The 13671-nt window shown below is 43.6% G+C and overlaps 1 protein-coding gene across 1 annotated transcript in view; it reads right to left on the bottom strand.

The window, feature by feature from the left end:
• The window catches only part of LOC141996252 (uncharacterized), a 73895-nt gene that overhangs the window by 59230 nt on the left and 994 nt on the right, over positions 1 to 13671 (bottom strand). The gene's annotated exons all lie outside the window — the stretch shown is intronic.

Below are 13671 nucleotides of genomic sequence, written 5' to 3'. Positions count from 1 at the left end.
GGTAGGTGCCTAAATTAAGAGGGTTACATCTTGAGCCCTAGGAACCAGGTAGAGGTGGGTGCTCTAGAGTGCAAGCAACAGAAAATTTTGTGTGGTTAACACTCCCTCGTGGAACCACCTCAGCAGGAGTCCAACCCACCTCCTTGAACGTTGTTGGGATCGTGCACGAACTGCATGCTAAGGGCATCATGCTCCATGACCAGAATGCAGTCCTCCAGGCCCAGGTACAAACCCAGCCAGCATCTTCTGTCCCCCCGTGACACTGGTAGACCAGGCGCCAGCTTTTGCCAAGGCTGTAGGCATCAGCTGAGCACTGACAAATTCAGAGCAGGAAACCAGACCAGCTCCCCTGTATGTTAGTACTGCTCAAGATAGGTGTTCGACTTGTAAGAACGTGTTTAGTCTCTATACAATGCTTGTGAGTTGCTGAACATCAAGAAGGCCTATCAAAACTAAATGGCCATTGTGGAACACCACAATGCAAAGACTACTTAATGGCCTCTCGCACCCATGAAGGTGAAGACCTTTCTGGAGCCCTAGGTTTGAAGTTATGTGATTAAAATATGACCATGTATATCATTTTTGCTACCACTGTTATGCAATTGCAACAAATCTGGTACAAAGTATGTCATGTAAGGTGTCAATGGAAAAGTTGTGGTTTGCTGAATGAGATTATCCTATCTGTATGCATGTATCATTGTTGTACCTGAAGTTATGAATATTGACTGTATACTTGTATTTCAAATGTGCTTACTCCTGGGTAACACCCTCAAGGTAATTGACATCCAGTCTAGCCAGCACATTCTGAGTGAACCATTCAAGTTGATAGCCCATTAAGTAAAACAATGGGTCATAGAAGAAGCATGTCTCCACTCGGTGGGCCTTCCTGGGACCTTGTAGCCCAAATAAGGACAATGGCTCCTACTATGACTCATCGAAGCATGCAAGAGCATTTGACAATGGACTTTGTCTTGTGCCTGTATATTTCCACTAACTACTGTACCGAGAGCATCTCCACATGGCAGAAAGTACAAAAGGCTCTGGAAACATCTTCATTTTGCCTCTTTCCTGCTCTGGTCTCGGGACTATGATCTTACAGTAAAAGGAGCATTACAACCAATGGACTGAGGACCTTCCAATCTTTTGGATGTTACCAGAGACATTATAAGCCAGCAGTTTATTCTATCACTGCTATAAAACTAATCCAAAAATTTTGCAATGATTGTGTGTATTTGATTCCTTTGACCATTTTAACTCTCTCCTCTTTCTTTTCTCTAATAAATAAACCTTTAGATATTAGATACTAAGGGACTGGCAACAGTGTGACTATTGGGTAAGATTCGAGTTATACACTGACCTGGGTATGTGGCTGGTCCTTTGAGATCAGAAGAACCCTTTGGTTGATGAAACCGGTTTTAAATAACCGCTCATCATTTAGTCTAGTATCTGGGTGGTGAAACCAGGGCTAGGATACCTAAGGAGACTGCATTTCTGACTTCTTGTTGGCCAGTGTGGCGAGACAGAAATTTACTTTTGTTGCTGGTTTGGTATATCTCATGGAGGAATAACCACCAGTTTAGGGTGAGTCTGCCCTATTTCTCAGCAGTTTGTCCTGAATCTGGCATCCTCAGCTGTGACCTACTGAGACATGGTGACACTAGGCATAATAGAGGCTACGTCTACACTGCACTTATGTCATTAAAACTTTTGTCGCTCAAGGGTGTGAAAAAAAACAAAACACACCCCCAACAACAAAAGTTCTAAACATGAAAAGCACCGATGTGGACAGCGTGATGTCGGTGGGAGACACTCTCCTGCTGCTGAAGCGACGGCCCCTCTCTGGGGTGGTTTTATTTTGTTGTCAGGAGAGCTCTCTCTTGCCAACAAAGGGTGGCTACACTGCGCACCTTACAGCGGCAAGGCTCTAGCAGCACGGCTGTGCCACTGGAAGCTGCGCAGTGTAGACATAATAGTCTGAACCAAAGGCTGTGAATCAGAGAACATCTGGCCTTGGCAGAATAGCAGCACCCCAGGTATTAGCTAACACCGCGTAAGCACAAGCCTGATCTCAGAGGATGGTACAAGAACCCCCAAAGTTCTCATCTAACTACGTAAACATATTCCCAAGACATGGTACCGGAGGAGATGACATAGTAATGGATAAAGATGTTTTGTTCAAACGAGCAGGTACAAGGATTACTAGCACTGCAGAGTTGTAGCAATAACAAAATCTAGAGCATCATAGGTAACTTGTTTGTATCTCTGTATAAAAGGAGAAGTCAAAGGATCTTTTTTCTGGTCTAGGGGATAGTGTCACGTTATGTTGATTGAACTGGTACCTTGTGGCGGGCACACCTGCGTTGGTGTCCCTGTAGCTCCTATGGGGCACCAGTACTGTGCTTCGTTGACAATAAAGCTGGCTGAGCGCCACTGTCACTGAGCTAACCCTGTGGCCTCTCTTAACGAAGAGCGCTGCGATGCAGCCTGCACTCCCTGCTAGTGCAGAGAGCACAGGAGCGCCAAGAACCGCAGCACTGACAACTCTGCAGTGCGAGCACCTCTCCGCAGCTCTAACAACACTGGTGACCCGACCACTGCTTTGGTAAGTGGTGAGCTGCCCGCTCTGGGGTTCACAGCCTAAGATGGCAGAAAGCTCCAAGCTAAGGAATCTCCCCATCCTGTTGGATCATATTAAAGAAGTTCTGTATTAAAATCACAAATGAGTTTGATTCCCCATAGTTTAAATTCCAGGGTATTACTAATTAAGAGGTCTCTTGGTTTTTGGTACTGTTTCTCTCCCTCTGTATGTGAAACTTGCAAGCTGCTAATTGCGTTAGTACATTCTAAGACAGAGTCTGTTCTCAAAGCAATTCACAGAGAGAGACTCAAAGCAATACTCTAACAACAGACACAGCACCCAGAGACTCCCCGCCCTTTTGTTGTATTAACAACTGTGATTAAAATAGAGATAGAGGATGGATGTGGATGGATGCTTGGTGTGGATAAGAACTGAATGATCAGGGAGGTGCCAGCCTAAGAATCCAGTGTCCATCGGCTGAAGAAGGCGTCAAGTGGAAATAACCAGAGGACCCCGGAGGGCAGACTGGAATCCACCCAACAGCCTCAAGAATGGGAGAACCAAAGAACAAGATAACATCTAGCAGCACGGAGCCGTCAGGAATGTGCTATCTGCTGATTGATTCAGCAACAGCATGATGAAGCAATTCCCATAGACTGGCATAGGAAGAAATTCCTATAAAAATAGACTCTAAAAAAGTGAGAACTTTGGGGTCTGATTCTGCAAACCAACTTCCAGGAGCATCAGATGAGCATCTGACAAGGCCCTGCTCCCTCCTCATGTCCAGGCCACCTGGCCAGTGGCTTGGCATGAGCAACTCTAAGGCTGGTAACTATGATAACAACCTTGCAGAACCTGTGTGTGTGTGTGTGTGTGTGTGTGTGTATATGAATGAATGTGTGAAGAAATATGAGATTGAATGGAATGTTATAGCTATAACTAACTGCTTACTATGATTCTTTCTGTATTCACAATAAATGTGGTATTTTGCCTTTTCCCTTTAATAAGATCCTGCTGGTTTTTAATTTATTGGTATAACAATCCCCCCGCTACAGATCCCCCCAGAGTCTGATAAGGTTTGGACAGGCTGGGTAACGAGTAGAGGCGGTCCATGTGAGGTAAAAAAAGAAAGTGGGGAAACATGAACTGGATTTTACAAGATTATGGCAGAGACTGTAGCCTTGAAGAAGAACAACAACAGTAAGAAATGTAGAATATTGCAAACTCTGGGCATGGCTGTTAGTTGGCTAAGACAACAAACAACAAAATTGGCAGGGCAAGTAACAGAAAAACAAACAAAAAGAGATAAGAGAAGCAATCGATTTGTCACAGCAAGCTGAGAAACAGAATAGAAAATTGGAAACAGCTGTAGAAAATCTGCAAAAAAGAGAAGTGCTACTATCCATCTTGGTGGGCAACAACAGGCTCCGGGTACTTAGATAGTGCCTGATGGGTGGGGACAGAAATGAAGAAAGGCGGCCCTAGCAAAACTAAGGGATGGAACCTGGAATTATTGGAATGGGAGCATATGGAATGACCCAGACCAAGAGCCACTAAGCAGTCCATGGGTAGCGGTTACCACACTGCAACCACCACCGTATGATGAGAGCCATGTTCCAGTGAAACCAAAACCCAGACGGGTGCCTTGTCAGAATGGGAGAAGTAAGCGCACAGGAGGGAGAAGTTGCCAACAATACTTTTCCTAGATTGGCAAATCAGATGGAGGAGGAAACGGAATAGGTCACAGAGCACATTAGGCAACAGGGGCTGCTCTTGATCACAGGAGAGTGGATAAAAAAGAATTTCAAAGTAAAACACCTAGAGTACTGGGCCAACACCGGGAATTAATGCATTGTCAGAAAAAATGCAGCCAGCAAGAGGAAAAAATTTAGGCTGGCAAACACAGGCTAAACATCTTAAAAATATGCATGGAGTTCCCCAGAAATGGCTAATTGCAGCAGGGAACCCCAGCAATCCATTTGCCAAGCAGACAAAAGCAACAGGTAATGGGAGAACAAATTCAGGTTTTGTGGAAGCAGGTAGCAACCCCGACTCTCCTTCCAGAGCCAGGATCAAAACCATGGGTACAGATATCCAGCCAGTGATGAGCTGCCAAAATCTTAACAACTGGTTCTCTCCTCACCCCACGAGGGGGTCGTGGCCCGCCCCTGCCCCCCGGGATCCCTGCCCCATCCACCCCCCTCCCCTGTCCCCTCACTGCCCCCAGAACCGGGCAGGAGGGTCTCGTGGGCCACCGTAGAGTGTGCCCACCCCACCCCTAAGAGCCAGAGGGTCCTGCCGGGGGCGAGGTGTGGAGTACCGGTGGTGCTTACCTGGGGCAGCTCCGAGGAAGCATCCGGCAGGTCCCTCTGGTTCCTAGGGGTGGGGTTGCGTAGCTGGAGGGGGTGGGGGGGAGCAGGGGGAGCGGCTGTGGGGCTGGAGCACCCACAGGGAAAATTTGGTGGGTGCTCGGCAGCTCCCCGCCCTGCGCCTGGCCCCAGCTCATCTCCGCTCTGCTTTCGCCTCCTCCCCTGAATGCGCCGCCCCGTTCTGCTTCTCTACCCCCCACCCCCGGCTTCCCGCGAATCAGCTGTTCGTGTGGGAAGCCATGGGAGGCGGAGAAGCAGGGGGCGGTTTCACGCTCAGGCCCAGGGAGGCGGAGGTGAGCTGGGGCGGAGAGAGGTTCCCCTGCGCCCGCCCGCCCCCCCCCCCCCCCCGGGTTACCTGCTGCGGCGCAGGCAGCCCTCCTCGTGCCACCGCGCCCCAGCTCCCCTCTGACTCCCTGGGCCTGAGCGCAAAGCCGCTGCTTGCTTCTCAGCCCCACCCCGCTTCCCGCGCAAACAGCTGATTTGCGGGAAACTGGGGTTGGGGGGAGAGAAGCAGAGCTGGGCAGTGCGTTCAGGGGAGGAGGCAGAGCGGAGGTGAGCTGGGGCAGGGCGGGGAGCTGCCGGTGAGTGCTCTGCACCCACCAAATTTTCCCCATGCATGCTCCAGCCCCGGAGCACCCACGGAGTCGGTGCCTAAGGCGCCACTTTTGGCCGGTTATTAAATTTAGAAACCGGCTGTCCCTTCCGGTTCTAAAAGGGCTTCTAAATTTAACAACCTGTTCCAGTGAACCAGTGCGAACCGGCTCCAGCTCACCCCTGTATCCAGCCCTCTGCTTTAACCCACAAAGCCCCACTCACAGCTAATTATAGAACCTTTTTGCTCAACTATTTTTACATACCATTAAGGTTACTTTTATATCCTCTCTCAGTTCGCTAAACTCACTGCTGCTACCTGCACTTTAAAATTTCCTCAGAGTTAATTAATCTCTCCTGACTCATGTCTCCCTCCCTTCCTATATTGCTCTCCACCTGCTTTCGCCTCACTTCTGCCCTCTTGGTTTTCAAAAGTTATAAAAGTGATCAACCCGTCACAGGAAGAAATGGAGCAACGTAAGGTGGTAACTTTACTTAAATAAGTCCAGTAAAGTAACTATTCTAACGCTTCAGGAATGCAACAGCTGAAGAGACTCTTAACTTTCTTGCAGATATGGTTGCTAAGCAACAGAAATGAGAACTCTGCTTCTAATCCTAGCCCTTAACTAACATATGAAATGTAGGTTTTCCTTAGTTCCATAGGATAGCACCCTTAAAAGCACACAAAGTCATAGGAGCTGCATTAAGTTCATTAAATTAATACAAGAAAGTGGGCAAATAACTTGAATTTTTACAAATTCTTATTAGTTAAAACTTTTAATAAGATAACAACTTTCTTCTTTAAATATTCAACTCTTTTGTTTACTCATTTGTTTCTAAAATGCGTTGCCTAAATAACTTTAAGCACTTAATGCCTTATCTTGACATTAAAATACCGTTCACTAACACGGTTCTCCCAGATACTGTGAGGCCCCTGCCTGGGATGTGTTTCTGAAATAAGGCAAGTCTCTCTGATCAGTAACCCTGTGGATTTTAATGAAGATAAAGGAGGAAACAAATGATTCTCAGATGTGAGGGGGAAAGTTGATCACTGGGGAATTTAACCCCACCGCAACCTCCACTGTGGAGAATGACTCAGGGCAACAGGGTCCCTCCAAAAAAGGAGAAGGGATTTCACATGAAAAACAAGGGGAACTCCTACAAGATGGAAGGGATTTTTTAAAATCAATAACTGATAATTACCTGGAAATGAAAAATCTGAAATGTGACACTAGTGTTCAGCAATTAAAAAGAAAAGGGGGAAAATATTAGGAATCTGTCATAGATTAGAGGAAAGTGGAAAAATTTGAGGGATTTTATATCAATAGTTGATACCGTTGGATCATATTAAAGAAGTTCTGTATTAAAATCACAAATGAGTTTGATTCCCCATAGTTTAAATTCCAGGGTATTACTAAATTAAGAGCTCTCTTGGTTTTTGATTCGGTTTCTCTCCCTCTATGTGTGAGACTTGCAAGCTGCTAATTGTGTAAGTACATTCTAAGACAGAGTCTGATATAAAGCAATTCACACAGAGAGAGACTCAAAGGAATACTCTGTAACAACAGAAACAGCACCCAGAGACTCCCCGCCCTTTTGTTGTATTAACAATTGTGATTAAAATAGAGATAGAGGATGTGTGTGGATAATAACTGAATGATCAGGGAGGTGCCAGCCTAAGAATCCAGTGTCCATCGGCTGAAGAAGGCATCAAGTGGCAATAACCAGAGGACCCCCGGAGGGCAGACTGGAATCCACCCAACAGCCTCAAGAATGGGAGAACCAAAGAACAAGATAGCATATTCCTGACGGCTCCGTGCTGCCAGAGGTTATCTGCTGATTGAATTCAGCAACAGCATGATGAAGCAATTCCCATAGACTGGCATCGAAAAAAATTCCTATAAAAATGGACTCTGGAAAGTGAGAACTTTGGGATCTGATTCTGCAAACCAACTTCCAGGAGCATCAGATGTGTATCTGACAAGGCCCTGCTCCCTCCTCATGTCCAGGCCACCTGGCCAGTGGCTTGGCATGAGCAACTCTAAGGCTGGTAACTATGATAACAACCTTGCAGAACCTGTGTGTGTGTGTTTGTATGAATGAATGTGTGAATAAATATGAGATTGAATGGAATGTTATAGCTATAACTAACGGCTTACTGTGATTCTTTCTGTATCCACAATAAATGTGGTATTTTGCCTTTTCCCCTTTAATAAGATCCTGCTAGTTTTTATTTTATTGGTATAACATTTTGGTGGAGAATTGCGAAAGGGGGAATATTGGTAAAAAATCTCAGTTATTGTAAATATTGGTGTGCACACCGCCAGCTCTGTTGAGGAAGGCGTTTCTATTAGGTTAACCAGACCGGCTGGCCTCCGGGAAGGTAGCAGGGGACCAGCTGGCCTCCGGGAAGGTAGCAGGGGAAGAACGCATAGATTAAGCTATGATTTCAGAATCTAGGGTGTGTCACTTGCTAAGTAATACCAGGAGTGACAAAGAGATTGAAATATCCATGGGTAGGATACAGATATTCAGGCCTGTCTGCAAAGGCCTGTACTTTAAGAATTTAGGTGTATTCTTATCACTTGGCTAGTTCTAGAGGTATAAAAGAAAGAATCAAAATCATTGTCTGCTGGTGTAAGGGCCTTCCCTTACTGTCACAGTCTGAGGCCCTGTGCTTAGGCTAAGGCCTTTGGCTAAGCAGCAGAGGCAGCCATAAGCTGGGAAGCGACCGGTCACATCCTCACATCCCAAACTAGTCACATTGAAAGAAGGTGCTATTGGGCTGTTAGGAATACAGTCCTGTCCTGATAATGCCCATCACCTCCAGAGAAAGGGAAGTGCCTAGAAAATGTACAAGGAAACTTAGTTTGATAGCATCCTGTCTGGCAAGAACTCACTTATCAATAGCTGCGATGTGAAATCCTCACTTCTGTATTGTTTTGTTATTATAGTTCCCACTTTGCTATTGTTTGTCTGTATAATCTCTGTCTGGTTCTGTGATTGTTCCTGTCTGCTGTATAATTAATTTTGCTGGGTGTAAACTAATTAAGGTGGTGGGATATAATTGGTTACATAATCATGTTACAATATGTTAGGATTGGTTAGCTAAATTTCAGGGAAATGATTCGTTAAGGTATAGCTAAGCCGAACTCAAGTTTTACTATATAGTTTGCAGTCAATCAGGAAGTGAGGGGGTGGGTGTGTGGGTGGGAGAGATGGGAACAGGGAATGGGGGTGGAGAAATTGGAATCATGTTTGCTAAAGAGGGGAGATGGGAACAGGGAATGGGGGTAAGGAAATTGAAATATTGTTTTGCTAAGGGCAGGAATGGGAACAGGGACACAGGTGTAAGGCTCTGTGGTGTCAGAGCTGGGAAGGAAGATACTAAGGAAGGAAACTGGAATCACGCTTGCTGGAAGTTCACCCCAATAAACATCAAATTCTTTGCACCTTTGGACTTCGGGTATTGTTGCTCTCTGTTCATGCGAGAAGGACCAGGGAAGTAAGTGGGTGAAGGAATAAGCCCCCTAACATCCATGTTAAGATGTTTAAAAGAAAACAGGGTAAACCAGTACCAGAGGGAGGAATGGAGTCAGAAGGAACTCCAACCTCACCTTTTGTTAAAGAAATTACACCTTTTAAACAATCCTTCAAAAATGTGGGCACAGTCCTTGGACTAAACAATCCCTAGCTGATGTCTGCACTATTTCGGACCTGGAGGGTAGATTGGCTCAGTATATCCTCATATACAAACCTTCTAGTGCTGCCAACAGAGATGCAGCAGCAATTTGGTTGTTGTGGGAGGCATATAAGGATTCTTACCTCCGCTTGTCTTCATGTAAAGAGGAAAAGGCACAAACGGAAAAGGGAGCAGACAATTGGAAGGTGCTGACTACAAATACCCAAAGCCAGCGGAAAATAGTGAAAGAGGCACTCCAGGAATGCAAAAAGAGAGTGAAAAAGTTAACTCTGCAGAGGCTGGAGGGAATTAAGCAGCTAAACTTTGTGAAAATGTTAAAAAGGAAAAGTGTTAGAGAAAGAGCATTCTTGGTTTCTTTGCAGCCATTCTGAAGGGAAAATGGGCCCTTTTCCAAAGGAATGTCTGTAAATTAGCCAGGCAAAAATAAACTATCTGATTAAAATCATTTGACTGGACAATTTGGTCAAATTTGCTAAAAGAACATAAGGGGGTTCTATTGGAACTTAGCTGCCTCAAATGTATAAAGGGAATGTAAGATGTAAAAAACAGAGCAGTGTGGAAGGGATGTTAAGGAAAAGAAAATGTGTATGTATCTATCTGTGTGTGTGTAAATATGTAAAGTTCTAAGGACCAATTGGTTTTGTTTTAAATAATGCCACTAAAAATTCATTTGACTTTTTAATTCAAAGTTGGAAAACTGACAGACCTTTTTGCTAGACACAGGTAATTAGTGTTGTTTGGCTTTGGGATTTGGCATTTAACCCTTAAAAGGTAACTCAATGCTTTACAAAATTGAAAATGTTTTTAAGTTGTGGCTGCAGCAGGGCAGTCAAAATCAGGAGAAAAGAAATTTCTGGATTCTTTTTGTTTGGTTGGTTGGTTTTCGTTTGGTTTTGTAACAAAATAGCAGAGGACAGCTGTAGAAAAAAATAAGAAATTAAAAAAGACAGTGCCCCTCTGAAGCAACAGCAGGGGTGAGGTGCACAAAACAAAAAGAAGCAATGTTAGAAACACTGAATCTTAAAATGGCTCTGAGTAATCAGACTGTCACTTCGATAAAGGTACATGAAACTCTGTAAGCAAAAAAAAAAAAAGAAATAGTGACACCTTATGTAAAAAAATAAATATGGATAATGTTATAGAAGTTAAACTATGGAAGGAATGTGCATGTGCAGGGTATATTGTAGAAGGGGCAATGTGCAGAACATGTGTAGAACATGTGCAGGGTATATTGTAGAAGGGGCAAAAGAAATGTAAACATACCCTGCTACTTAATTAAAATGCTATTAGGGCTCCAAAGGGAGCCACAATAGGTTGGGATTTCTTTTTCAGATTGCTGTGTGTTTTGGAAGCAGAAGTCAAAAGTAATCAAAAAAACTCTGGTGAAAGTTGATTGTGTCTCTTAAGATAGAGTTTCTGAGCTGCTGATGGCTTTAAATCCAAAAGCAGGAAGCGTCTGTGAAAATACAAATGACCTAAATGATAAAGGAAGGAAAGAACGAGCAGCACAAAGGAGCTGCAGATAAAGGACACACCTGGTCAGCAAACAAATTGTCTAAATAAAAGGCATGGGATAACAAGAGAATTTAAATAAATTTAATGATAATAAGTACCCCTGTAACAATGTATAGTGTCTATGATTTTTGGAAAAACCCTTTAAGGTCGTATGGTAATGATGCTTCTCAGTTATTATCTGTAAATAAAACTTAAAGCTTAACACAGCAGGAAAAACATTATAAACTTGGTCTGCTGTATAAGAAGGAAAACTCAGGGATTTAATGACTAAACAGTGGGATAATTTCCCCATAACCCTTAAAAGATAAAAGCCATTGAAACCTGGCCTGCCTACAGTACAAAAACAGGAAAATGTGGGGGCAATTCCTCTGTTTTGCCTGCAATCAGCAAGGGTATTTGTAAAAGAAATATTTTAAGCAATAATCTGCCACCCCAAAAGGGGTAGAAACATGTTCTTTTTGTCTTTCAGAAAATCAGGAAAAGCTGATGCCAGCTGAAGAGCAACCCAATACCATGAATCTACTGTCACAATAGAAATTGTGTTTTGTGTTCTATGTTTTGTCTTGTTGCTAGCACTGTTGTGCGTTTAAAAAAAAATACTGCAAACCGGCAGGTAATTAAAAATAAATGAAGCTCTCTGTCCCAGCTACAGGACAGCCTGATACAAAAACAAGTACATGCCAATGTAGACTTGGTCCAAATTGGTCTGGGTAACCTAAAGCCCGATGGAATCTTTGGTAATGTCTTAATACTATCACATGGCTTATGCATAAGAAAAAAATTTAGAAATAGGAAACTACACAGCCATAGCTATGGGATGCACTGAAATGCAGATACTTGCCCTAGCTACTTTGGAACACAAAATGTTCTGGGTCATATTGGGAAATATTAAGAGTTTGATGCATTTGTTAAAACAAAGGAAGAGATCATTGTTTGACACTTATCAACATGAATGGATGCAATACGTTTCCAGTATTGTAAAACCAGACTTGTTAATGGGAGAAATTGTTGTCAAAATTGCACACCAACAGTCCCTGGAGGCAAAGGTATTGAAGGTTAGCCCACTCCCCATATTACACATGGGATCCGTCTGGCTACCCTGGACCTCGAGCCAGTGGGCTGGGGAGGGAGGGAAGCTATTGGACACTAGAGGTTGTACCGAATGGACTCCTCAAAAGTGGGTGTGCCTCACCTTGCCTGTTGCCCCAGAACCTTGTAGTAAAGATACATCACTAGGATCATGTATGTGGCATGAATTGGAATCACAAACTCAAATTACCTCACAGTACCTTCTCTTGAATAGCCTACACAGAAAGTGACGCTGACGATTATAAATCTTAGTATCAAAAGGGGGATTATGTTGGATCATATTAAAGAAGTTCTGTATTAAAATCACAAATGAGTTTGATTCCCCATAGTTTAAATTCCAGGGTATTACTAATTAAGAGCTCTCTTGGTTTTTATACTGTTTCTCTCCCTCTATCTGTGAAACTTGCAAGCTGCTAATTGTGTTAATACATTCTAAGACAGAGTCTGTTCTCAAAGCAATTCTTTGTAACAACCACCACTCACACAGAGAGAGACTCAAAGCAATACTCTGTAACAATAGAAACAGCACCCAGAGACTCCCCGCCCTTTTGTTGTATTCATCTCGCTTTGTTAACAATTGTGATTAAAATAGAGATAGAGGATGTATGTGGATGGATGCCTGGTGTGGATAATAACTGAATGATCAGGGAGGTGCCAGCCTAAGAATCCAGTGTCCATCGGCTGAAGAAGGCGTCAAGAGGAAATAACCAGAGGACCCCCGGAGGGCAGACTGGAATCCACCCAACAGCCTCAAGAATGGGAGAACCAAAGAACAAGATAACATCTGGCAGCACGGAGCCGTCAGGAATGTGCTATCTGCTGACTGATTCAGCAACAGCATGATGAAGCAATTCCCATAGACTGACACAGAAAGAAATTCCGATAAAAATGGACTCTGGAAAGTGAGAACTTTGGGGTCTGATTCTGCAAACCAACTTCCAGGAGCATCAGATGAGCATCTGACAAGGCCCTGCTCCCTCCTCATGTCCAGGCCAGCAGCTTGGCATAAGCAACTCTAAGGCTGGTAACTATGATAACACCCTTGCAGAACCTGTGTGTCTGTGTTTGTATGAATGAATGTGTGAATAAATATGAGATTGAATGGAATGTTATAGCTATAACTAACGGCTTACTATGATTCTTTCTGTATCCACAATAAATGTGGTATTTTGCCTTTTCCCCTTTAATAAGATCTTGCTGGTTTTTATTTTATTGGTATAACAATACAAGGTAAAGAGGTAAAAGCAGAGTGGATTTCATATCAATATTTGATAATAACGGAGAAAAAGGGCAAAATGTGGAAGGATTTTATACCAATCAATATTCAAGGATTTAAGAAAAGGACAACATCTGAGGAGGTTTCATGTTAACATCAGATGATTAGATGGCAAAAATCTCAGGGGAAAATAAATCAGATATCAAGAGAGAAAATGGGGCAAAATGTCCAGGAATTTTCTGTCAATATTTCAGAACTGAAGAGAAAATGGGGTAAAACAAAACATTTCCTAATATAAGAGAAAAACACCAACATCTGAGGGGACTGTATGTCAATACTTTGCATAATGACAGGTTTCAGAGTAACAGCCGTGTTAGTCTGTATTCGCAAAAAGAAAAGGAGTACTTGTGGCACCTTAGAGACTAACCAATTTATTTGAGCATGAATGAGCTGTAGCTCACGCTCAAATAAATTGGTTAGTCTCTAAGGTGCCACAAGTACTCCTTTTCTTTATGTCAATACTGAAGAACTGGAGGGAAAAGTGGGAAGGTTTGAAGGGATTGTGGGTAGATCTGGCCTCTGTTGCGCCCTACAGAAGACCCCCACAATC

Source organism: Natator depressus, chromosome 11, assembly GCF_965152275.1.
Source record: "Natator depressus isolate rNatDep1 chromosome 11, rNatDep2.hap1, whole genome shotgun sequence".
NCBI lineage: Eukaryota > Metazoa > Chordata > Testudines > Cheloniidae > Natator > Natator depressus.
Note: the sequence above shows the minus strand (reverse complement) of the source record. Positions and strands in the feature narration are given on the sequence as shown.